This window comes from Paroedura picta, chromosome 6 (genome assembly GCF_049243985.1).
Source record: "Paroedura picta isolate Pp20150507F chromosome 6, Ppicta_v3.0, whole genome shotgun sequence".
NCBI classification, from domain to species: domain Eukaryota; kingdom Metazoa; phylum Chordata; class Lepidosauria; order Squamata; family Gekkonidae; genus Paroedura; species Paroedura picta.
Window position 1 is genome coordinate 42,335,616 of NC_135374.1, and position 26,821 is coordinate 42,362,436.

Below are 26,821 nucleotides of genomic sequence, written 5' to 3' on the forward strand. Positions count from 1 at the left end.
AGCAATCCGATTGACCCTAAGCAGAGCAAGACCTACAGTTATAAATCACTACCTCACCTCCATGTACTCCTTTAATATGGCTTTCTAAAGCCCTACATTTGCATAGATAAAGACTGTCATCCATTGTCCAGCATGTTTTTACAAGTTTTCCTCTGCAGAACATTATTTGGACTTTTAAATACCATGCTAAGCAATAGGACTTTCCAAATTATTAGTGGTCAATCAATTGGCAAGCAGAGAAAACTGAATAATGGTCTACCCCAGGACTTGGTTCTTGCTCCAGTCCTTTTCAATCTAGATATCTCTGATGTTCCTGAGATTATATCCAGGACGTTTGCTTACACCGATGATATGGCAATTGCAGTAAGGCACAAATCAATTGAAAGGACTGAAGAGATACTTAGGGACCTCAAATCTTTGTCCAACTACTACCATAAATAGTGGCTTATCCCAAGTACAGGAAAAACAAAATGCTCCTGTTTTCATCTCAGTAACAATCTTCTTGCCAACTGTGAACTTGTCCCACTAACCTTTTAGAGTTCTTTGAGGAGGAGAACAAATATGGACAAGGGTGTCTCAGTAGTTGTAGTTTATCTAGGCTTACAGAAAGCTTTTGATACAAGTTCCTCATCAAAGGTTCCTAAATAAACTCAGCAGTCATGGGATAAAAGGACAAATTCTCTTGCAGACGCAAAAAACTGGTTAATTAACAGGAAATACAAAGTGAGTATAAATGGGCAGTTTTCACAGTACAAGGTGGTAAGCAGTCGGGTACTGCAGAGCTTTGTACTAGGTATGGTGCGTTTTAACTTGTTCATCAATGATTTGGACATTGGACATAACGAACATGTTCTGTTTCCAGTATCTGTAATGCATCCTGCTGTTTTTTGTGGTACTTCTGTTAGTTTAATGCTTGTTCTGGGCTGTTCTGGCTTTTACTCTCACTCTCTCTCTCTCTCTCTCTCTCTCTCTCTGAAGGATATTAGATTGGGAAGATCGCTACTTCCCCTCCTACCCACAGCAAGGCTCTTAAAGCAAGATCCTTTTTAACACTGTTGAAATACTAAGAATGCAGCAAGAGAACAGATCCTATGGGCAAAGTAGTCCCAGTTGTGAAAAGGGAAATGTTTTCTAATGCCTGTGACCAAGTGGTACAAGCCAGGAAAGGGGTGGTGCCTTAAAATAGAGGGAGGCTGTTGAGAGTGAATAAGAGATGAAGAAAGGCAAGGTTTCTTTGCTTGGGAAGCCTCTATTTATTCACAAGCTTCTAACATCATGCCCAAATTCTGATGAAGATTTAGAGGAAGGAACGTGATTAAGGTCCTGAGCATTGAGTATTTATTCTTACTGGGTACAAGTTGAGATGATGATCAGGCCAAGTTAAGCTGAAGGCTGAGCGGGTTACCACACTGGATGAGCTGACAAAGTGAAAGAGTTCTCCAGGAACACCTTCATCTGAGAACTGGAAGCCAATGAGTCCAGTTGAAGAATTCTTCCTTATGTAGGTTTTGTGACTTATGTATTGTGAGAGAGGGTGGGCAGTCTAACCTTTAGACTTCAAGAAAACAATATTTACTATATTGTTCTGTACTGTACTGTGTTTGTACAAGCCTTCTCTGAATCGGACCGTCTTGTAAAGACTATATCAAAGCAGGTTGGAAAAGATGGTATCAAGGATAGGAAATGGACAGTCTTGGGCATGTTTGTGAAAGTGTTGTGTGGACGATCCCCTCCCCAAGAAAACCCACTTTAGTTTGGTTGCCAAACAGAACCGAAGTTCCACGTGGAAGCAGCTGCAGTCTGTAAAACTCTTAGACATCCACTACCATTTCTTTCCCATTGTCTTTTGTGACTATAAAATATTAAGAAATTTGGAGATAAAACCTCTCTTGAACAGAAGGGGGAGCATGATTACCACAGTTCTTCTATGGATAGAAATTCTGGCCTGTTCAATTGCATTTCCTTGTAAAAAGTTTGGAGCTGTAATTTTTTTTTGTATTGATTTCAAAGCGTCTGGAATGTAGAAACTCAATAGTCACTTTTCTTGACTCTCTGGTCCCCCATCTGTATATACACCTGTTCAATAAATATGTGTCTTCTTTTCTTTTTCAGATATTTTAAATGTTGTCTTTAATGCAGATATATAGGAGAAAAGTCTTAGACATTAAACACAGTCCTGTGCTAAGTGTGTGTGTGTGTACTTAAAATAAAAGTATGCTATAAAAGCATATGGGGATTGCATCTGGAATGCAAGCAAGGCTGTAAGAGTAAACATAGGGGATAATTGCCACAGAATCCATGAATGTAAAACTGCACGAGGCACAAACCTGGTGTATTCAGCAAGGGCCAATTATTGGACAGCATGAGCCAAGGCCATACAATGAAGTAAGTGGCAAGATACTTGCTGGACTCTACCATCCTCTGGTTTGGCTCCCCTTCCCTTTGATTCATAGCCAGTTATCTTATTGCAGATTATAAAAGGACAGTCACAGGCTACCTTCTCCTCATCTTCAAGTAATTCTCTCCATCAGGTTAGCTGCATTCAATTAGTGCATCCTTTGGTTGCTGGGCAACCTCAAGCTGCTTGCTTCTCCCATCCCATCTTTAACCCGCTCCTAGCAGAGCGGATTAAATAATTGGCTAAGGGCCCCGAGGGTGGGCCCTGTCCGTGATGAGGAAGGGTGCCCATAGGCCCCTTCCCCCAGACTGACACTCGGAGGGCCCAATCGGCAGGCGCAAAGCGCCTGCAAATTAGCCTCTCCAAGTGTCAGTCCTGCGCCAAGGGACCAATTGCGAGCCACGCAGAGCGCGGCTTGCAATTGGTCCCTTGACGCAAGACTCACTTGTCCCCCTTCCTCCTTGCCTACCTGCCACCGGCCGCTGCCATTCTCGCACTGCCATGGTGACAGGCCTCGTCGTCTGCTTCTCATTCCCTAGCCATTGGGTTACTCGCCTTCGGACATGCACTCAGCAGCCTCCGCTTTTTACATGGCCCACTCCACTGCCTTGCCCGGCAGCCTCTTCCCAGTTCGGCTGCCTCTGCCATGGAGGAGGGGTCGCAAGGACACCGAGGGAAGCGGAGCCACAACACCGGAGGCACCTGCCGACCCACCTGCACACAGAGCAGCTCCGTGGCCCACAAGGTAGGCTGCGCCGCTGGACCACGCCGCATGCCCCAAGCCGCCCCAGCCCCTGCGCACCTCACCAGCCCCGCTAGCGCCCGCTGCATTAAGCCTGCAGCGGGCTTATTTACTAGTAACTTTATAAAGTGGCTGTTCAGAGGCTTAAAATGGTGGGATTGGAGTTCTCTATGGTATTCCAATTTGGATCATGATGGTTCATGAATCAGCAGATAATCTTTATTCTTACTAATATGCTGTATAGGGGGCTTCTCATATATTGCCAACTCAAAAATGAAGCTAGCACTAGGTATCAAATCAGTCGAAGCACTAGCATGGCTCCATGCTTTAAATTTTAGGGCTAAAATTCTGTATGCCACTCCAACAGTCTCCAGTATGTTTTGAAACAGGATTTAGGTTATAGCTCCTGGTTCAGGACACTAGATGAGAAGTTATGCTATTAGGAGTCACTCTGGAAGATACTGCCTCCTCAAATCTTTTGGACCTCAAGTACAGATTAACACACCTAATAATGGAGTTTGATTTTATTTCAACCTGGAGATAAGAGGTCAGTTTGCCCCCCAATAGCACTTGGAATTATTCCAATGGGAGAGCCCCCTCAATATTTACTCCCCCTTACTGTACCTTCAGAGATCAAGCATTTATGCTAGCATGTTGAAATGTCTTCCTTCCTTTGAGGATTTATGGAAGGATTTCTGGATAGCTATTGTCAATGTCGGTCCGGTCTTATCAATACCATTTTCAGACATAACGGTGGACAGATTCAGTTTCTCAAATGGTACTTCTGTTGTATAGCAGCCAGTGCAAAGTTTTTGGCAGCTTCCTCTTTTAGGCATGAATTAAAATGCTTTAGAAGAAGTAAGTCATTAAAGAGGATAGAAAGAAACAAAGGTGGGATAGAATTGTGCAAGAATGACAGGAAGCTGGTGACCAAGTGGTCTTTGGAGGTCCAGGAAACCAGCCCAATGAAAAGGAAGGGGCTTTCAAGTCACTGTGGGCCAAGAACATGCTGGTCTCGGTCTGGGGGCAGTGGAAATTATGAGGGTTGTCCAGTTTTTCAAAATATATCAAAATTTTCACAGGCATAGAAAGGAGCAGTATTGTTCCTGCTAGAGATGTCCCCTAACTTCCTTGGCTACAATCTGTTCAGCCCATTAAGTTTTTCCTACTGCAGAGAAAAACTGTTCTTTGTTTTACTACAACAGTTCCTCAGGGCCTACAAAAGGGAACTCCTCCGGCAGGCATTTGGTTGAGGTCGACCAGAACTATTATCTTCCTCTGGGCACCCAAGCCTCCTCCCATGAAAATCACTGCATGAACTGTCCAAAATGGGGCCGTCAGTATGCTGCAGTTGTTACTGTTCACTACTGTTCCGTTATTCTACTATATTATTGTTTTATTGATATCTACTGTTTATTATTACTGTTATTTATAGCCACTGGTTCTCTGTATTGTTCCTGTTCCATTAAGTTCTATGTAAACCACCCTCAGCCTCAGGGAAGGGTGGTATATAAATGTTAAATAAGTAAACAAACAAACAAATCCTGTGAGTCAGGTCATTATTCATGGGAGTGTAGCCAGGGGATTGGGTCAGTTTATGAATGCCTTTATCTTAACCCTTCCCTTACTCTTCTTCCAGTTGTGCAGCTTGCTCTGGTGTGTGAAGAATTGTATAACTGTAATTTTACAAAAAGTTGTGGGTTTTTCTATACTTGGGGAGTTTACCTATGTATATAACTAAAGCGAAGGGATTTTTATGCAGGTTTAAATATGTAATTGGATTAAAGGTTCTTTAATTTAGTAGAATGGGAGCTTTTCTGGAATTGATAGTTTTACAGACAAGGTGGCTCTTTGATTGCTTAGCATATTCCTCCTCACAGGGTTGTGAGATTAAAATGGATGTGGGGATAACCATGTATGCCATCCTGAGCTCCTTGGAGGAGGGGTAAAGTAAAAATATATCTACAAAGTAGCTAACTAACTAGCTTAACTATATTATCCTATTTCCTACTAGCCAGTCAAGTTCAGATCTATTCCTTAATCCTTGTGGGCCAAATATCTTGAAGTTAGGGTTGCCAACAGACCTGGAGAAAAACAATGCTTCATGTGTAGAAATTGGTCCTTGGAACTTTCTATGGCATGCAGGTAACAAACATCATCTGTGCTTCATCTACAAATCATAGTATATTATACTATTGGTGCACTGCAGTCAGTGATTTTTCAGATCTGTACTGGCTTGTCCAAAGCAGACAATCCACTTACAAAGGACTATTGTAGAACAACTGTGGCATACATCCATAGATGTTGGCAACTCTGCTTGAAGCACTGACAGGAAAGGGGTGGATGTGTTTCACACAGACCTGAAGGGAGAGGTCAGGCCATCTTGCAGTGACAACCTGGATGTCAGGAGAAAGGAAGATGTTAGTTGCTGAAATTGCCTTTCCTGTGCAGCAATTAAATGTATATGAGCTTCTTCCTCCTTTGCATCTGGCCCTAATTTACATACCCTTTCTCTCTGCATGCATTGCAAACATTTTTCCTGGCAAAAGTTCTTTAATAATTGTTAAACCAGCAGAAATATATTTCATTCAGCTCTTTTTCTTCAAGAGTAGCTTTGCCAGTCAGGTTTCTGCCTGTTATGCAGACAGCAGAGGCACAAAAAACTTTGGGCCATTTCCCACGGCTTAAAAATAGCACAATGGTTGCTAATTGAAAATGCTACTAATTTGGCATTACCCACGACGTCGTAGACAATCTGCAACACTCCTGAAACCGATCAGCAATAAGCGCTTCGTTTTAGCGCTTTCAGGGGAATCCAGAAAAGTGGATTCACCCTCCGGATAGCGATACACTCCTGCAACCAATCTGCAACACTAGCGCTAAAGACCTGTGCGTTACCATTGTTGCTGGTTCTTCAAAGCCCCTCCCCCTGGCTCTCTTCTCCAAACTTCCGGCGAAGCGATCGCCATTTTTTTTTCTCGGAGCGAGCGGGGATAAACGCACCGGCGAGCCTCTTTCTGTTTAGAGGCTTCCCTGGCTTCATTCCTTCACCTTTAGTCACTAAGCACAAACCACTTAAAAGCCCGTTTGCTGGAATAAAGTCCCTTTATTTTTTACACATAAATTCAGCCGAAAATCGAGCCCGTGAGAAGGGGGGGGGGGAATTTTTTTTTATCACTCGAGCCAGCGTGCAAACGATCATACAATCAAACGACAGCTCACATTAGGCAGCTGGATGGGTCTCTCCGTAGCAAAGAATCTACACAGATTCGTTGCTATGGGTCTGTTTTTTTTTTTTTAAAACCTTTCTTAAAGGGAAAGGGGCTGTTTGGGAGCATGCTAACGGCTGCCCATTGGCTGCTTGACGGCCAGGGGCGGGACGAGCTTGGCAATAGCGCTTCCTTTCTAGCGATTTCTGCCGAGACCGGAAGCCTGTGGGAAACGCTAAAAAACGCAACTGATTCCACTACAAAGCCAGGTGTGCAAAACGACGAATTCCACTATTTTAAATGGCGATTTTTCATTCCGCAAACAATTTGCAACAAAGATCCCCGTGCGAAAAGGCCCCTAGTCAGGGAAAACAGCCGGCAACAGGAATATCTTGGAGGGCCCATATCCAGCATGAACGCCAGAAACTGCACTGGCTACCAGTTGAGTTCTGGATCAAATTTAAGGTTTTGGTATTTACCCAGAAGAACATTCTCTGTACAGGCCCCCCCGCATATCTGTGAGACCAGCTCTCCTTCTATGCCCCACAGAGAGTGCTTTACTCAGCTGGTGTTCCCTGGCCCCCCAAAAGTACATCTGGCCTCAACCAGCACCAGGACGTTTTCTTACCATGGCCCCTACCTGGTAGAATGAGCTTCCTGAGCAGATCTGGGCCCTGGCAGAGCTGGCCCAGCTCTTCTGCCAGGCTTTTGGTTGAGGCCAGTGAAATAACTGCCACAGTATTCCAGGTGGGATCTGACCAATGAGGTATACAGTAGGAAGGACTATGACATATTGTGATTTTGATGTGATGCCTCTGTTGATACAGCCCAAGACTGCATTTCTTTACTGCCACATCACACTGTCTGCTAGTATTTAACTTGCAGTCCAAAAGTACCCCAAGATCAGGCTTATACACACTGCTACCAAGAAGTGTATCTCCCATCCAGTATGCATGCTTCTCATTTTTGTGATCCAAATGTAGAACTCTGTATTAATCCTTACTGAATTGCATCTTGTTCTCATTTGCCCATTTTTCTAGTGTGTTCAGATCTCATCTTCTGGGGTGTTCGCTACTCCTCCCAATTTGGTGTCATCTGCAAATTTAATGAAGAGTCCCCCTACCCCCTTGACCAGATCATTGATAAAAATGTTGAAACGTACCAGATCCAGCACTGAGCTCTGTTGCACTCCGCTGCTCACCTTCCTTCACTCTGATGAAATACCATTGACAACCACTGTACTCAAACAGTTTTCAGGCAAGTTCCCTATCTACCTAACCATCTGAAAATCCCAGTCCTCTAGTTTACCCATCAGAGCATCATGGGGAACATTGTCAAAAGCCTTACTAAAATCCAGGTAACCAACATTTATTGAGTTTCCACGGTCTAATAAGCCCATCACTAGATCATAGAGATGAGCCTCTTGTGGCACAGAGTGGTAAGGCAGCAGACATGCAGCCTGAAAGTTCTGCCCATGAGGTTGGGAGTTTGATCCCAGCAGCCGGCTCAAGGTTGACTCAGGGCCATTTCCCACGGCGATCTTTGTTGCAAATTGTTTGCGGAATGAAAAATCGCCATTTAAAATAGTGGAATTCGTCGTTTTGCACACCTGGCTTTGTAGTGGAATCAGTTGCGTTTTTTTAGCGTTTCCCACAGGCTTCCGGTCTCGGCAGAAATCGCTAGAAAGGAAGCGCTATTGCCAAGCTTGTCCCGCCCCTGGCCGTCAAGCAGCCAATGGGCAGCCGTTAGCATGCTCCCAAACAGCCCCTTTCCCTTTAAGAAAGCTTTTTTAAAAAAAAAAACAGACCCATAGCAACGAATCTACGTAGATTCCTTGCACTGGAGAGACCCATCCAGCTGCCTAATGTGATCTATCGTTTGATTGTATGATCGTTGGCACGCTGCCTCGAGTGATAAAAAAAAATTCCCCCCCCCCTTCTCACGGGCTCGATTTTCGGCTGAATTTATGTGTAAAAAATAAAGGGACTTTATTTCAGCAAACGGGCTTTTAAGTGGTTTGTGCTTAGTGACTAAAGGTGAAGGACTGAAGCCAGGGAAGCCTCTAAACAGAAAGAGGCTCGCCGGTGCGTTTATCCCCGCTCGCTCCGAGAAAAAAAAATGGCGATCGCTTCGCCGGAAGTTTGGAGGAGAGATCCAGGGGGAGGGACTTTGAAGAACCAGCTACAATGGTAACGCACAGGTCTTTAGCGCTATTGTTGCAGATTGGTTGCAGGAGTGTATCGCTATCCGGAGGGTGAATCCAGTTTTCTGGATTCCCCTGAAAGCGCCACAACGAAGCGCTTTTGGCGGGTCGGTTTCAGGATTGTTGCAGATTGTTGACGACGTCGTGCGTTATGGCAAATTAGTAGCGTTTTCAATCGGCAACCATTGTGCTATTTTTAAGCCGTGGGAAATGCCCCTCAGCCTTCCATCCTTCCGAGGTCGGTAAAATGAGTACCCAGCTTGCTGGGGGGTAAACGGTAATGACTGGGGAAGGCACTATCAAACCACCCCATATTGAGCCTGCCATGAAAATGCTAGAGGGCATCGCCCCAAGGGTCAGACATGACCTGGTGCTTGCACTGGGTATACCTTTACCTTTTAGATCATAGAAGGAAACCAGGTTGGACTGGCAGGACCTGTGGGAGACAAATGCATGCTGTTTTAATGGTATTTGATTATGTTCTATATGGTTAAATGATGTACACCACTCTGAGCTAGTTCACCGGGAGGGTGGTATAGAAATTAAATTAATAAAAATAATAATGACAACAATCTAATTCCATTTTAGCAGCCATTTTCCAATGATGTGGTCAAATGTATGCATGTTTCCTGAACACCTGATACTTTTATGTGTGTGTATTATGGGGGTGGGAAGGAAAAATTCTATTTGCACGTTTGGTGAAATTAATCTGCAAACCCATCTTCAGCTATTCGTTGTTTCTGTCTCAGCACTTCCCCATCAGGCTTCCTCCCACTTTCAGACTACTCATTTCTGTGTCAGGCGTATGCTTTGCTAACTCAGTATATGTCAGATGCAGATGGATAGCTGAGTTGGTCTGGAGCGGCAGAACAAAATTTGAGCCCAGTGACACTTCTAAGACAAACAAAATTTAATGCAAGATTCAAGCTTTGTGTTCAAGCAGACTTTTCACATACACTGTTTCTGAAGCAGTGTGCTTAAACACAAAAGCTTATGCCTGGAATAAAACTTAAAGGGGCCACTGGACTTAAGCTCTGTTCTGCTGTATATGTCAGGAAGCTTGTTGAGGCTTGCCTGTGTGTGTTGGATCCGTACGCAATGATGTTGTATCAATAAATCTTTGGATTATTATAGCCGGAAGGATTAGACATGTTTTAACCTGTATCCTTTTGGTCCTATAAGTTAGCTAGCCATGATGCCAACTGAAGATCGTCAGCATTTTCAGAGTGAATGCAAGTGGCTGCAAGGATCAGGGAGGACTTCTGGTAACAGGCTTAGACAAGGCTAAGCAGGAGCGGGTTGAGCAAGCCTGGATGAGGTAAGGGAAAGCTCTCACCTGGAATGGCTGGCAGGACACCCAGTTGGAGCCTGGTCACTTGTGCAATCCGCATTCCTGGAGAGCCTGATCAGGACAGGCCCTTGCTGCTATGAAGGAAGGGTAAAGTGAGGCCAGGAGGGCCAGTGGGTGCTCTGTTTGGAACATGCAGAGTATGGAGAAGAAAAGGCAGAGAAAGGGAGCCATGGCAGGGATGATTGGGTGGATGGTAGAACATGGGTTGACAGGACCATATCTACCAACTCTACTGAACCCATGACGCTGAATGCAGATGGCAGAAATACAGTAGCTATACCAATCTAGAGGATCTTAACCAATACAGTTAGCAAATACAGACCTTTTAAAAATGCACAGTTCAGTGCATGTTCATAATTCAGTGCTGCAGGTTTGACCAGTCTTGGTTTGGTGAAGCTAGCCAAACTGATTCCCATTTATCAAAAGAATTAATACGGGTCTCCCTTCAACGAAAGAGTGCAAGTAAACTTACAGCATCCAGCAAAGCCACTCAACCCCTTCCTGAGTCAAAGTGTCTGGCAAAATGACCTTGGTGCTGAATAGTTAACTTTCAGACTTGATTTTATTTTTGGCAATGCTCCAAAATCCTTCTCTCACCTTCTATGCCCTTTCAGTGCTAGGCATGGATTAGACTCCAATGACATCCTGAGACATTTTTCAAAGAGGGCTGCTTCCTGGTTTATCTGAAGGGCAAAACTCAAAGTGTTTTTCAGCTTCTGACCAAACTAAACCACGATGAAAAATGCCGGGCCACAGATTACCCTCCTTTACATTCCTACCTAACATTGGTTGCAGGTGATTGGTCTGAATGAAGGATATGAATGTAAACAGAGGCCATGCAACTCGATCTCCTTGGGCGCTGGAAGCGTTTGTTTTTTCTTTGAGCAAGATAAATAAAGTACATTCTTCCGATACAATGAAATGTAAGCTACCAGTCCGTGCTTAAAGGGAGAGGGTGAACAGTAAATTAGCACACAGCATAATGGCGATGTTCAACAGATTCAAGAACCCAAGAAGATTAACTAGCTTATTTTATATGGTTACCATTTGTTTGGGTTTAATTCTGAGGGGAAATATAGTAAAGGAAATAAATATGCCAAAATTGGAAATTGATGGACAGGTGTAATGCTGGCAGCAGTTAAATGAGACCCTGCCATTATGCTCCATCCACCCCATTTCAAGCATGGAGGTGACCTTACAGCTTCTTCTTCCATTCCATTGTATCTGAAGAAGCATGTGTGCACATGAAAGTTTATAACAAACAAAACATTGTTGTTCTTAAAGGTGCCACTGGTCTCAAACGTTGTTCTGCAGCTGTTATTGTTCTGCCTGAAAGTTTCTGCATAACCTTTTTCAAAGGTAGGAACATGGAGGACAGACAGTCTTGGCTTGCTTCTTCATGACATAGGGTCACTTCTTACATTTTGTACTTTGCTAGCATTAAACAAATGGTTTCTTTCATTTTTCCCAGGTCATACCAGAACTGATGCTGGAAATTCCATGAACAGCTCTTCCCCCCCTTCAAAATCAGTAGTCTGGTTCTAACCAGGACCCTAGGGTTTGTGGGGGTGTGTGGGATTAAGCTTTCTCCCTGATGCCATTTCACCAGCTATTTGTATTGTTGGGCAATTCAGGCTGTGGAGGTGAAGCAGGCCTGAATGCTACAGTCCCTGTTGGACTCAAGCTCTAGTGCCCCTGAGAGGTGCGAAAGATGGCGGCTTGAAGAGTTCACTTTCATACGAGCTCCCGATCTGGGCAGGGGTCCAAGCACATTTGAGCTTGGCAGAACCTTGTGAGGCATGCAAGCCCACAAAATTCTGCTCCTGAAAGCCTTCGGAGCTTAAGGGGGCCATTCACCAATCCATGGGGACTGGTTCTCCCGATCACAAGCTGTCTGTGCTCGGGGTCTAGAAGCTGCCTCTACCATTTTCTCTTTTTCTCTCTTTTCTTTTTTGCATATCTTGTTCTTACCAAGCTCTAGTGCCCCTAATAGAAATCCTATGTATTCTGCAGTGCCAGAGGTTTGTAATCCACATCAGTGTAGCAACTCTCATTTCCTCTGTCATATCCGGGCTGGGCCTGTTGCAAAAGGCTGTAGCACAAAAATCTGTTTCTATACTTTAATTAAAATATTACCTGAAGAAGTGTGGTTCTATGCTCAACACCATTAATGACATTCAGGACTGTCAGAAACCCCCATGTATTTCTGCCATGATTATCTCTGCTGTGATTTAGTGTGTCCATCTAACCTGACTCATATGCCCTGATGTAACCCAGATGTTTTTGTTTGACACCTCACAGTTGATTTCCTGCTGTTGTATTTTACGCATACAAACCTCCCCAAATATTCCACACCTTCTTTGGAACTGTGCTTGGTTTGAGTTCCCAGGGGACTGGGAACTCCCCTCACGCTCCTATATTTATTTATTTTATTTATTCTTTATATTTATTACCCACCACTCCTGGGACTAGCTCGTGGCAGGTTATAGCTAGTCCAAATAAAATGCTATAAAATCCTATTAAAACCTACTGGACATAAAAGTCAAGGGCAGGCCCACATAGAGCGAGTTACACAAATCTATTCTGGAGGTGAGTGTTGCATGGATCACCATGGCCAGGTGTTCAAAGGGTAGGTAGGGCGCTAGTAGCCATGCCTGGTGAAGGTGGAAAAATGCCTGGCAAACTACTTTTTTTTACTAGTGCCTCTAGAGTTAATGAGGCATCAATAGTCACACCCAAATTACTGGCCTGGGGTGCAGTCATAAGTTGTGTCCCTGCCAGGGTGGGCAAGCATACTTTTTGGTCCATCCCCCTACCTCCCAGCCACAGGATCTCCATCTTTGAGGAGATGAGTTTCAGACAACTCTGCTTCAACCATCCAGCAATCGTTTCCAAACAGCTAGCAAATGGTTCCGAGGGGGAGTCCAGGCGGCTGTCCATGAGGAGATAGAGCTGGTTGTCATTAGCATATTGATGGCAGCCAGCACAAAGCTCTGTACCAGCTGGGCCAGAGGGTGCATAAAGATGTTGAAGAGTGTGGAAGAGAGAACCGCACCCTGAGGGACCCCACAAGGGAGTTGATATTCCCTACCCTATGCTTTGTGGACCAGTTCTGACTATGCCTTCAATGTGGATGCTTGCATTTCTAATAAAGTAACTTTAATCCAAAGAGTTTGCTTATTTAGAACCAAAGTCTCTCACAAGGACTCTGACCAGCACTGGGAGAAGAGGACTTCATTTCCCTAAATAATACTTGGAGCAAGACCAATAATTAGAGCCTAATTCTTCTGTTGGCCTTTCAATAGGCCTGCCTTTAGTTATGCTTTACCTTATGGGTATTGTCAGTTACTTGTGGATGTGTAAAGAATGGACAGTTTAAAAAAATCCCCCTATAGTAGTCACCATTTTAACTTTTCCTGATACGTTACATATGTTCAAGCTTTCAGGCATGATTTGGTTTCCTTGATCATTGTTCAAAATGAATAGATACATAGAAATTGCAGTTTTGTTGTATTTCACGGTTTCCATGTGTTTTGCTTTCTGCTTAGGCCTGACCTGAATGGCCCAGGCTAGCCCAATCAGATCAGAAACTAAGCAGAGGTGGCCCTGGTATGTATTTGGACAGGTGACCACCCAAATTTCCAGGGTCACTTCACAGAGGCAAGCAATGGAAAACTCACCTCCAAACATCTCTTGCTGTGAAAACCCCACAGGGTAGCAATAAGTCGGTTTGAACCTGATGGCAAAAAAGCCTATTTTAATCTTTTATGCATGTTGCCATTAAAGAGGCAACTCTTCCACCTGTTCTTAATTACCTGGTTCACAGTTCTTTAAAAGCCTTATTATTCCCAGGAGTATCCAGAATTCAGGCTAGTGTATCCAGGGGAATCTTGGGTTTTAAGAAAGGTCATTTGGTAATAATACCCTGATGAGGACTCCTGATATTAACCTTTTGTGCCAGATTTGAATTCTGTAATTTTGCTTATAAATTTTTTTTTCTGCAATCAGTAGGTGGTATATCCAAAGTCACTCTGAATCAACGCAGTCTGTGTTCATGCAGCCACTGGACTCTCTTTATTAGTATCATCCTAGTATACTAATAGTTCACGATTGTATGGCCTTGTTCATACAGGATATAACCCAGTTCCTAACAATTGCTACAGTCCAGGGATCCCCAACCTGAGGCCGCATGCGGCACCTGACCTCTTTCTGTGCAACCCTCCAACCTGTTTGTTTGCTGCTATCCCCCTCAGGGTATTTTCCCTCAAACCCACACTAAAGAAATTTGCTGCAGGCATGTTCACAGTCTTTGGCACCACATACATCTGTGAACAAACCTTTTCCAAGATGAAAACTGTGAAATTGAAGTGCAGGTCAAGGCTTACAGATGAACACTTACATGACATTTTAAGAGTCTCTGTCACAAACCTTGATTTGGACATCAATGCCTTGGCTAACAGAAAACAGCCACAAAAATCACACTGGTTAGGTAAGCGTGTGTAGCTAAATAAAAGGATTCCACAGTAAAACATTGTTCCAAAATAGATTGCATTAAAGTTAACATTTCTTCATTTACCTTTGAATACTTACTTTTGATCTAAATAAGTAGGTTAAAATTTTTTATTACATTTCAGTTTAAGATGTGACCATCTTTAGGCACGGGGCATGCTAATGCAGCCCCCATGTGCCAAAAGGTTTGGGACCCCTGCTATAGTCCAATCTAATGGTTTGTGGACACAACCATAGTTGTGTCCTATAGTCTTCTATCTGGATGATAGAATGAATATGGATGAGTATGAGTAACACATCTATTGATACCAACCAGTCAATATTGAACACAGATTAGTGGATCTGGGTCTTGCCACTGATTTTCAGTTCTGCCTTTAGTTCCCTTTGTGAAAATGTAGGAAAAATAGGGCAGGCACTGGATAGGACAAGTACTGAAAAGAAGAAAAAAACTCGCAACTTTGGAATAGTCCAAAGGAGGAGGCTTAAACTTTTCCTTCGCTTAAAATTCTCTACACCCTCTCTCTTCTATTTGACCTAAGACAGAATTTCACTAAAAGGGAAGAAAGAGATTGTTCCAAGCCAAAGAAGGAAAACACCACCATAGCATTCATATTTTGTGTTGTGAAGATGGAATGATAAAGCTCTTAGGCTGTTGGTACTAATGTGATTCTGAAGTCAGCCAAGAGCTCTGAAACCAAGCATTAAGCTGTCGAGTGACGCTGTTAAATCTCAATGCTTCCGCACTGGGTTGTTTCTTGTGATTTTGCTTTTACTCAACGGCTCTCTTGGGGCTTCTCCATGATGTCTAGAATGATGCATCTTAACAAGAGCTAGTAGAGGATAAAGACATCTCTGGAGAGGGCAACAGTGAAGCATAGTGTTTTAGGACATTTAGCGCAACTGAATTTTTAAGCTGATCAAACACATTTTGCATTTCAAATGACACTTCTAATTTCAGAAGAGATTTTAAAATATCCACTTTCTGTTCAATCTGGGATAAAAATTATCTGACAATATTCTGACTTTTCAATTCCTCTTTGGTTGCTGTATGGTATATGTTCCAGGATACAGTTTTAAGACCCTCTCCAGCCAGTAGTTAAAGGGTAATGTTGCCAGGTCCCCCCTGGCCACCAGCAGCAGATGCAGGGGGGGGTAGAGTTGTGAAGTCCAGGTTGGGAAACTCCTGGAGGTTTGGAGAGGGAGCCTGGGAGGACAGGAACCTCAGTGAGGCACAATGCCATGGAGTCCACGCTTCAAAGCATCCATTTTCCCCAAGGGATTTGTATAATATGGGAAACGGCCCTGAGATGTGTGTGGTGCCAAAGACTGTGAACATGCCTGCAGCAAATTTCTTTAGTGTGGGTCTGAGGGAAAATGCCCTGAGGGGGATAGCAGCAGACAAACAGGTTGGAGGGTCGCACAGAAAGAGGTCAGGTGCCGCCTACTACCTGTAGTACAGGGGGGTGGGGATGGGGATTTACTCCAGTGTAAATATTACAGAATGATAATGTGTGCACCAGCCTTAAATCCTAGACAAAACTCTGGCCTAAGCCCAGGAGGACTTTGTTTAACTTATTGAAGCTTTCCATCTTGGGAAACAACAGTCATCAAAGTGAGATTTTTAGAAAAGCGCTGGTCACAATATGTTGTTGCTTGTTGTATGCTATAGATCAATGAGCCCTTCCCCCAACATGATGAGCTGCTTTTATCCTGTGGGAGGTTTCCCCAAAAGGCTTTTCAGCCTGATACTGAGGATTCTCAGCGGCTCAGCCATGATAGTAAAATAAGATTTGCTCTCTCCATTTTGTATTTTCACACTCAAAACAGCTTCTGGGCAAAGCAGCTGTGACCACCCATTAGAACAAACGGAGGATCTGAAATAGACCACTGCTTGGGCGTGAGTCACTGCAAGGCATTAGCAGTCACTGCGGGCTGAACTTTTGACAGGATTTCTTATCTGTTCCTATCTGACAATGTGCTGCTACTACCTCCATCTAGGGTCAGCTCAAAATCATTCCCTTCCAAGACTCCCAGTCACAACCAAGACAATAGCTAAAAGCATCTATGAATGCGGCTCTTCAGCCCCCAGGCTCACTTAGCCAAAGAGCCGAGAACATAAATAAAATATTGCATCCATGGGAAATGGAGGCAGCCCCTCCCCACATGTCTTACTACAAAGGCCTCTCTTTGGGCGTCTGAGGTTTCACTTCGTGTGTGCCAGAACAAAGCCAGAAGTTTAGCCCTGAAAGAAGAGAGGTAAATACAGAGCAGAAGAGAAGGTGAGTTATAAGCCAGAGGCCGTTGTGACTTACAGTTGTTTTAGATGGAAAGGAGTCAATGATGGGTAGACTTTCTTCAAAAGTGCTTCTGAAAAGAGGATGGTTTGAAGACGTATAAGGTGGTGTAAACCCAAATTCTGTGGTTTTCTCTGGGCAGCTACAGCCAGACTTGCAGTCTCTATCTTTGACTTTTGTTGGTCTGGAGCAGCAGAAGACAGGAACAAATCAAGAACAGTGCACTGCACCAGCAGCATACTACAGCTAACATCCTGCAGGTTTTTAATGGGTTGGGTATCCAAACTTAGATTGTTATTCATAGTTGAAATACTTTAAATGCTTTATGGTACTGATTGTTGATTATAAGTTGGGAAAGCTACCTCAAGCATGGGATAAGGCAAAGATTCCATTTCACACAAACAGATGTCAGGAATGTGACAATTGAAAAACCAGAACCAATGGGATTAAATTAATCCAAAAGAAATTCTGTCTAAACATCTGGAAGAAGTTCCTGACAGTCAGAATGGTTTCTTAGTGGAACAGGCTTCCTCGGGAGGTGGTGGGTTCTCCATCTTTGGAGATTTTTAAACAGAGGCTGGATAGCCATTTGATGGAGAGGCTGATTCTATGAAGGTTCAAGGGAGTGGCAGGTTACAGTAGATGAGCAATAGGATTGTGAGTGTCCTGCATAGTGCAAGGGCTTACAACTCTATGATTCTATGAAATACTTTTATCACACATGTCAGCTGCACATCATTACACATTAGCATTATACAAACGAGCCAATGTAGTGTAATAGATATGTTGTTTAACTAAGAACAAGTAGTCCCAAATTTTCAGCCCCCACTTATCAGGAACGGAACTCCCTGGGTTATCTGTGGACCGCTCACACTTTCTCTCTCTGCCAAGGCTGTCTCATGGGATTATTGTAATGACTTCTGGGTCAAGGGAAGGATGCAAATAAAATGAATGAAAGAGCACCTTATACTAAAACATGGATTTGTGCCTCTCCTGCATTACTGCCTCAAGCACATGACCTTTTCTCACTACATATTTGTATTTGTAAATCTTAAACCTACAAAGGCAGCATGAATTGAAACATTTTTCTCCCACCCTTACGGTGCAGTAGATGTACTGTTGGGATTTCTAACTCCTGCTGGAAAATTCGTAATGTGGGGGTGGAGCTTGGGGAAGGTGGATAGTGGAGAAAAGATGGGAGCTCAGCAGGCATGTGATGCTATAGAGGCCACCCCCGTATCAGCCATTTTTCTTCAGGGCAACTGAGCTCTGTCACCTGGAGATCAGTTGTTCTGGGAGTTTTCCAGGCTCCACATGCAGACTGGGGACCCTGCGACCCATAACTGAATGGGTATTATTACCTTTCAACTCCCTCCCCCCACTCCGCTTCGCTGCTCCCACTGAAAAGGTGAATTATTTCCTGTGGTAGCCAGCTGTCCATAAACAGTGGCCAACCAGGTATGAGGCACATACCTAGCCAAATTGATTGTTGCTTTTCAAATGGATCTTGCTTTGTTACTTCACTAGCATCTTGTCTATGCTGAACTATTGTTGGCTGTTTGTAAATTTTATATTGCTGGGTGTTTTTAAACTTTTCTTGTATTTATTTTTGGAATGCACAGGTGGGTGGCATCATTTGCATATTATGCACATTGTTGGATTGTGATACTCAAGCACTTTAATTGTTGCATTGCCCTGTGTCTCCTCTTGGCAGTCATGCAAAAAGTGTAGGGAGGAACATCTTTTTCTTTTTATATGGTAGGAGCTACTTGTACTTTTTTTTCACCAGACAAAGCAAAGGAAAAGATATAGAGACAAGCCATAGAACAGAATTCTGAATTTTCCTCTGTTACTGAGGATTAAACCTCTGGAGATGCTGCACAAATGGGCAGTGGAAGTGGTGGGGTTGAGCTGTCACTGCCCCTTCCCACAGGAGGGAGAGGCCAAAAACATACCCAGCCACGCCTTGGCATCCAGAGATGATCAGGCATCCCTGCCTTTGCTTGGCTACCCAGCTGCCAGTCATGCCCCAGAGGTCACTGTGACCACTCTGGGGAAAGGGGGGCTGCTGTGTTTTCTGCATGATGGATCTGTAGGGTGTGCCTGCAGAGTGGGGGGTGACCAGGAGGATCCACAAGCTTGAAGGGGACAGGATGTGCTGTAGCTGTGAGTGCACTCCCTGGGCCCTGGATCCAGTGCTCATAGGTCGTTGTGCTCAGTAGGTGTTATATAGGTGGGTAGATTGTCATGTAGGTGGGTAGGTAGATAGTTGGTTAGGTAGGCAGGTAGATAGGTGAAAAATCAGAGCACCTGACCCAGGACCCAGGGAGTGTATTGGGAGATACACCCCATCCGGGCCCCTCCAAGCTTGTGGCCCCTCGGGATAATATGTGCTGTTACACTTGCCCCCCATGGGGGCTTCCAATGCTCATTTCAGTCATTATTAAGTTCATAGGATACCTTGCTCCTCTCTAAAACTATGACATGGGAAGGTAGGTGGGGTGGATGACCACCTGCCAGGGCCAAAGGGGAGAAAAATGGACACTGGACAAGACCCAGAAGCCATGTCCACAATGTGGCACAACAGTCAGGAGGCTCCACAGTGAATTTCACATTAATAGGACCCTAGGAAACAGCTAAACAGTTAACTCAAGTGAATCCAAAGGTTCATGTACACAGGGGGTGGGGTCCATGCAAGTTCAGGGTTCATGACTTCCCCCTGACCCACAACCACCCACAAATCCAATGAACTTCCATTTTCCAGGTTCATGCCTAACTCTAATTAGGAATTATACATATTGATACCTCTTGGAAATATCCCATAATACTGAGCTTATCAAATGAATAGAGAATTAATTGCTGAAAGGAGGTTTCCTTTATGACATCATATTTACCATTGAGAAGCAGTCCCCTTGCTCACCTCTCCATTTTTCAAACAGGAATTGCATTGCTAGAGTCAGGAAACCCATTAGTATTGACATAGCCTATTACTTTTAAAAGGTTTCAGCTGATGCTTTTACTCACCTTCAGGATTTGAGCTCTCTGCAATAATTCTTTAAAAAATTAACTTCATGATCTCAGGGTGATTTTATGGTGAGTTATTTAAACCCCAAATCTTCTGTTAGAGATAGTTTGATACCTGTGATCTCACCTCAGTAGATTTCACTTCTTGAAAAGATCATCCACTTAAAATTCCTATGGGGCAAGGCCAATCGAGTTGTATATATGAAGGATTTTCATGTATTCTAGTCAGAATCCTTGGTGAGTGGACTTAAATGTTTGTAGGAACATTCTTCCTTTTGTTCAGTTCTGGCACTAATTCTGGTGTCTCTTGCCAAGTCAGATAATAGCAATGGACTTTTTGAAGTGAAATACAGTCACTTCATCTCATTAAAATATCTGAATAACAAACCCTATTAAAGCTGCATTTCAGTTTTCACTTATCTGGAAGTATTAAATCTAGAGGGTTTTATTTCTGAGTAAAAATGTTTTAAGATTGCACTGTGTACCCATAGGGCCTGCCAAGTCAAGCCTTGAACATGCTGGTGTAGTTTGGGGATATGAAATAAAAATGCTGATTGAGTTTCATTTGTTTAAAGAATAAAATTTATGGGTTATGTTTGAAGTAGACAACATTGGAGAATAAAGTGAAAGAATCTAAAGAAGTCAATTAATGATTACAATATGTTAAACAAAAATAGGTAAATAAAAAACATTGAAGACAACCATTTAATATTAAGTGAAGGAGTTAGAGATATATTAGTGATATTCCAAAATATTCGTTAAGAAATACAGTGATGAAAGCAACATGGGATAATCCAGAAATTAAAACAAAATTAATTAAATCTTTATCAATTTGTGCATAATAGATTTGAGCAAATGAATGGAAACAAAATTCTTACAGATCGACTATATATAGGAATTCCTGTTCTGACCAATCTTTAAATGTAACCATGAGTAAGTAATTTCAGAATAAAGATCGAGTCTTATTTTTTAAAAAGTAAGTTGGATATTCAAGAGAATGAGAATAAACAACAGGACTGACAGCAGCCTATGGTAGGCAAAGGCTATGAGAAGAAGGTCATGGTTTAAGGAATTATGGTTTAAGTGGTGTTGCAATCCTAAACAAATCTGTGCCCTTTTAATCCCATTAACTTCAATGGATTTAGAAGGGTGGGCCCCTGTTTAGGATTGGGCTGTTAGTGTCTGACTATTCAATGCAGAGAGAAATTAAAACATTTCACAGGGTTTTCCCCTCCCTTTTAAAACTTATTAAGGAAAGTTGTTCTTTATATTGATTACATCTTGCATTATTGTCCCAATTAAGGTACAGCAGTAACAGGAAGAAAAAAAGCCTATAACTCTTGATGTTAAAAGTCTCAATCATGCAGGTAAAAGAAAAATAATTTTTAGTTTCTTAATAAACAACGTGCTGATATTGTTCGTTTATAAGAAATATAAACAATTGAAATATTTATCAAGCTGAAAATGTGGACAGTAATTACTATTTGTGCCCTTGGGGTTGAGTTGGATTGCTCTCTGAAAATGTCGACTCAGTGTTTGGTGATGATTAAAAACAAAGTAACTTCCTTGCTATGGATCATCAGGAAATGGACTGAAAATAAAGCTTCTGGTATAGCCACACTTTTACATAAATGCCTCATGTAGCCATATTTCGAATACTCTGTATATTCTGGTCACCACATTTCAACAAGCCTATGACCCATTATGCATGGGCCAGAATGCCCGAAGTGGTGGCGACAGGGCTTCAGGGAAAATCCCCAATTATGCCCGACGCACTACTATCCAAGGCCCAGCCTGGCCCAGGGCCACGGAAGGCCCGCATTATAGAAACGTGGGAACTTCCGCAGCTTCCTGGATGCTGCAGGTGCCTACAGGGGCTGCGGCAGGCCGACACTGTTCATAATTGCCAGTGCGGGCCTTTCGGCCCACCTGGCCTCGACCTATGGTGTCCCTCTAGGGACACTGCATGCCCCTGTGGGCTCTGTGGAACCACAGAGCTGGCAGGGGAATCCCCCTGCCCCCGCCAAAGTGTGTGGAGGAGGCTTGCTCCCCCCACTCCCCTCGAGCCCTGCCCATATCCCCCCCACGCTGGCTGCTGCCACTTACCCGGCTGGCCTCGGCGCAAAGCAGGTGTGAGCGCGTTACGCCGGGGCACCCTCGCATGCTCTGCCCCCCTGCGTTCACAGGGAACGGTGGGGCATCCTGTCCCACTGCAACGGCATGGCGGAAGTGTGGAGTAGCTGCTGCCGGGCATAAAGGGTCTATCAAATAACTGGGGAAAGGGCGGAAGAGGACAGTTAAGATTATCCGAGCATCAGAGCACCTGCCTTTGTGGCAATGATAAAGAAACTGCTTAGAAAAAGTGATACCTGGGGGGAATGTTATAAATGTCTGTAAAATTATGCATGATGTGGAGAAATGTATTTATTAATTAAAACATTTATACTCTGCCTTTCTTGTGGTTCATTGAGTGCCCATAGGTTCTTGCATGATGAGAAAGAGAAATGTACTTCCTTCTCTATCTTCTGTATCACGTGCATAATTTTGTAAACCTGTCAAGTCAACTGTCATTTCTCCAAGCTAAAACACCCTAACCTTGTTAACCTTTCTCCATAGAGATTATGTTCTACCCCCTTAATCATTTTAGTTACTGTTTTCTGCACCTCTTCTCATGCTGCAATATTCTTTCTGAGGTACAATGACCAGAGCTGCACACATTATTCCAAATGAGGCCACACCCTAGATTTATACAGGGGTATTATGATAACTGGCTGGAATTAAACTACAACTGTTGCTGTTTTTGTATTGATCGACAACCATAATAAAATTGAATGGAATTTAATACTGGCTGATTTGCTTTCAATCCCCTTCCTAATCACCCCTGCATAATATTTGCCTTTTTTTTTTTTAATTGCAGTAACACATTGAGTTGACATCTTCAGTGAGTTCTCCTGGCCAGTTACTGTCACAGTTCAGTCCCCATCACAGGATATTTATAGTTGGAATTTTTTGCTCCAATGTGCATTAATTTGCACTTGCCCACACTGAGCTTCATTTGCCATATTGACGCCCTACTCACCCAGCCTTGACAGATCTCTCTGACATCAGGTTTAAAGAGATAATATTAAAACTTTTCTGGATGAGGACAATTGGAACACTTAAGCTGTTAGTAGAATAGTTCCCCTTTTAAACAGGAGCCCATTATTGGACAGGGAGGCCTTCTGGATGATATATATGGCATAGAGTTCAGTTTTATGATTATACTTCAGTGGGCTTAGATACTAGAATAAGTTCATACAGGAGCATTTTATAAGATTCATACAAGGAGAAAAAAAACATTAGAATCCTAAGGAAAATGGACTTGTCCAGTCACAGCTTGTTTGATCCTACAATGTGAAGAGTACAAGTGCATATATTAAGAGCTTGAGTTTCTTGGATCTTGAACACTCTGCCCAAGAGTTCCATATATTTTGTGATCCTGAATTTAGCTGTGTAAGCCCTCATACAACTTAACTTTCAATATAGTGGATTGTAGTTTATTCCTATCTGATAGTGCCACAGAAGTAAGTTTGAACCCTTTGCCCAGTCTAAAGAGAGTACCTCCAACTTAATTGGCTCTTCCTTCAATGGGGGAACGTTAAGTTAGAGGACACCTCTTTAGGCTGAAGAATGGTGGGGTCTATACCAGTGCCTTATATATTTTTTCAGACATTGGAAATCTGACTGTTATGGGAACTTTCAATTTCCTTCGAGAAATAACTTTAATTTGTGCTATTTCTCACCTTTTGCAGCTACCCATTTGAATGTGTTAGTGCAATCCCAAGCAGAGTTATATCCTTTTACATCGACGGAGGTCCATGGCTCAGATGGGTGTGATTCTGCTTAGGACTTATGATTTTCCATATAGCAATAGCCTCTGAAAGCCTGTCAGTGAAGTGCAGCACCAGCCTGACGTGTGCTCACGTATCCCGATGCCTTTGCTTGTCAACAGAGACCCCTGCTTCTTCCAGTCACAGCAACAGATGCGAAAATTCAGATCTCTGGTAATGAATTCGGTTGTTGTTCTGGTCCCTGCAGTCTTCTCTGTCTTTTACATGACACCTTGTATCTGTTCTTCTCTTTCTCACCATGGAAATCTAATATGCACCTACCTGTCTCTTGAGGTATGCACATGTTCTTTTTACAAATATTGACAGTCTTGGAGATCAGTAGTAATAAAAGATTGTCCCAGGGTAAAAAACAACCACCAGCCATCCCCACCCCTCAGCTCCAGAAATGGAAGACTTATAGCATAAGGAGAGGAACTCTTTGTATCCATAGAAAATTAGTTTTTACTGCTGCTCTTCTTAATGAGAGCCGTATTTAAATTTAATTTTCTTCCCTGTTCAACTGGAGTCTTTTTGAGAAACATATCTTCTCTCCATCCATTGAAATAACTCAATGAGCTTTTTTCCATTATCAGTTACTGTGGGACGACGAGTTATTTTGCAAATGCTCGAGAGATTGCAGAAAGTGTAGTGAACTGAGGAAGAGGAATATGAGTCTCTGATGAAACAGAAACTGACTAATTTCCTTTTCATCTCTGGATTCTTTTTTTTTAAAACTACATAACCCAAACCAGTGCTGTTTATCATTAGTATAAATAAAATCTGGTAGGTAGATTGTGAGAGACAGCACGAGCTACGGCTATGGCAGAAGCATCTTCAGTTTGCAATGATTAGCTTTTGATTTAGAGCAATAATCCCCATATTATCATTTTGGATTTATTGTTGTTGTTAGGTGCGAAGTCGTGTCCGACCCATCATGACCCCATGGACAATGATCCTCCAGGCCTTCCTGTCCTCTACCATTACTCGAAGTCCATTTAAGAAAACTCTATAGACAGGTTCATTTTGGATATTCTTCCATTAATAATTTGGCTTGGACAGATCTAGGCAAGTATCACATTGTGTTCCTCTCTAGTTCTTTAAGTGGTGACAAATTTTGGGGACAGCATTTACTTTGGATGATTTTCTTTGAAAGAGGTAGCATAGGGTTCATATAATATTTGAGTAATATTCACTTTACTTACAAATATTCATGTACAGCACAGGTGAAGGCAACAACAAAAAAAGATTCTATAGATCCTTCACATCCTATCAGATGTCCGGAAAAACCTGCAGTCACAAAAGGTTTCCACCAAATCACAGCAGTCAGTTTTATTCTTAGCCTGCCCCCTCCCTCTCTTACACAAACACTCCCATCCACAGATTCACATGTGTCCACCCAGTCCTGGCTCCTTCCTTTTAGTCAAACCAGTACATATTTCAGGCTATAATGTACAAAGCATCTTCTACATGCTGAGTCAGATCATCTCATTGACCCAATATGCACGGGGGTTTTAACGCACATTCGGGGTGGAATGGCGGCGACTAAAATCACCGATAACGCACGGAGCCAGGTGCAACCGGCCGCAGCTTCGGTGCATGCCGCCGAAAAAGCCATGTCAGTGAAACGCGGAAGAAAGCGCAGCTTCCGGGTGACCGGGGCGCAACCAGAAGCGGCGCCCAGATCGCCAGGTGCATAATCGGTTACTCTGGGTTTTGCCGCCGTCGCGCCCCGCCCTGTGCATAACCGGTGTGCGTCGCGTCTTCCCCCTCCGTGTTTTCCATGTGACCCGAAATCGCCGTTTCGGCGGCCGTGCATAATGGGCCATTGTGACAATTATTTGGGGGCCAAACTGTTCAGTGTATCCTTGGGTCCTGACTTGATATAGAACTCCAGTTAGTATCAGAAAAGTGAGACAGAATTTCAAACTGAAACAACCATAATAATAATAATAATAATAATAATAATAATAATAATAATAATAATAATAATAATAATAATAAATATTATTTATTTATTTTATTTATTTATTTATAGCCTGTACTTCCCCTAAGGCTCAGGGTGAGTAACAACATTTTAAAAACAATTGAACAATATTATGTCATATTAAAAACATAAACTATCCCTTTTAGTTTACAGAGATCAGTTCATTGGGAGTAAATGGATGCTTTGGGGAATGGACTCTGTAGCACGGTAGTCCAATGAAGTCCCTGTCCTCTGTGGGCTCCACTTCAAAATCTCCAGGAGTTTCCCAACATGGAACTGGCCACCCTATCCCTCCATCCCCTGCAGGTAACCAGGGAGAACCTGGCAACCCTAGAGTCAATACTTGAATTGAGCCTAGTAACTGATGGACAACCAATGGTCTGACTGCAGAATGGGAGTCATGTGTGGGAGCTCTGCCTAGCTCTTGATAATAACCCTGCTGTGATATTCTGTAGTCTCTGAACTGACTTCAAGGGGAGTCCTATTACATAGGAAATATGCTTGACAAAAGGAAAAGCTCGGTTTGAATCTATGGTTTTGCTTTCTCTCTGTTCCCCTCCATGTCTTATTCCTTATTTTACTCCAACTTTATTTTTCCCTAAAGGCCAACACAGTTTTATAAGCTTATACCTTGAAAAAACTTTGTTGGTCTTAAAGAAGGCACTGGACACAAACTTTTTTCTGGTCCTTCAGAGCAACACACCTACACGGCTGAATTTATTTTCCTCAAGGCCAGCATTGCATAGTTGATAAACAAACAGGTCTAGGAGAAAGATAACTAATCTCTCAATGCTAGTGAAAAATAATGATGGTGTTGGCACTATCCATCATCAAAGATGTAAACTTTGAAGGAGGTCAGAACAATTTTAATTTGGATGATTTACCTTTTACATTTGAATTTAGTAGACTAACATAATGGAGAAAAGGCATTTTTGTCTCACAAAGACCGTTTACGCACTAGAGGTTTCATGCTGGGCTGCAGGCTGGAGTTTTAGTCGTGGCAGGTTGCCCCACCTCTTCCTCTACCCACATGGGGAGCATTTGGCCCGGTGCGCCTCATCCACCCCCGATTTGTCCTCCTGCATGGGAACTGGGGCAGTGAAGTTCCCAGTGCATAAACGGTCAAATAGAGTACGGACACAAGACGCAACTGAACTACACAAAGGTGTGCTTTGAAATTAATCTTTAGCATGGAATTTCAGCTCCATGCCATCCTGTTGTAAGCACTAACTTCTGAG

At 43.1% G+C, this 26,821-nt stretch overlaps 2 long non-coding RNA genes across 11 annotated transcripts in view; one reads left to right on the forward strand and one right to left on the reverse strand.

Moving 5' to 3' along the window:
- The window catches only part of LOC143839788 (uncharacterized), a 65,198-nt gene that overhangs the window by 12,083 nt on the left and 26,294 nt on the right, over window positions 1–26,821 (reverse strand). Inside the window, exons 2-5 of one of the 8 annotated variants that reach the window (XR_013231857.1) lie at window positions 24,802–24,886; window positions 16,725–16,890; window positions 8,948–8,988; window positions 5,501–5,536 (exon numbers count right to left, since the gene is read on the reverse strand). This is a non-coding gene — a long non-coding RNA (uncharacterized LOC143839788). Of the gene's footprint in view, window positions 1–5,146; window positions 5,537–6,989; window positions 7,062–8,947; window positions 8,989–16,724; window positions 16,942–24,801; window positions 24,887–26,821 lie in introns of those variants that run through there. The other 7 variants (XR_013231856.1, XR_013231858.1, XR_013231860.1 and 4 more) reach the window with 7 other exon arrangements.
- Window positions 16,533–26,821, forward strand: part of LOC143839789 (uncharacterized) — a 39,984-nt gene continuing 29,695 nt past the window's right edge. For 2 of the 3 annotated variants that reach the window (XR_013231865.1, XR_013231866.1), the window contains exons 1-2: window positions 16,533–16,691; window positions 21,034–21,097. This is a non-coding gene — a long non-coding RNA (uncharacterized LOC143839789). Of the gene's footprint in view, window positions 16,692–21,033; window positions 21,098–24,509; window positions 24,651–26,821 lie in introns of those variants that run through there. The other variant, XR_013231864.1, reaches the window with a different exon arrangement.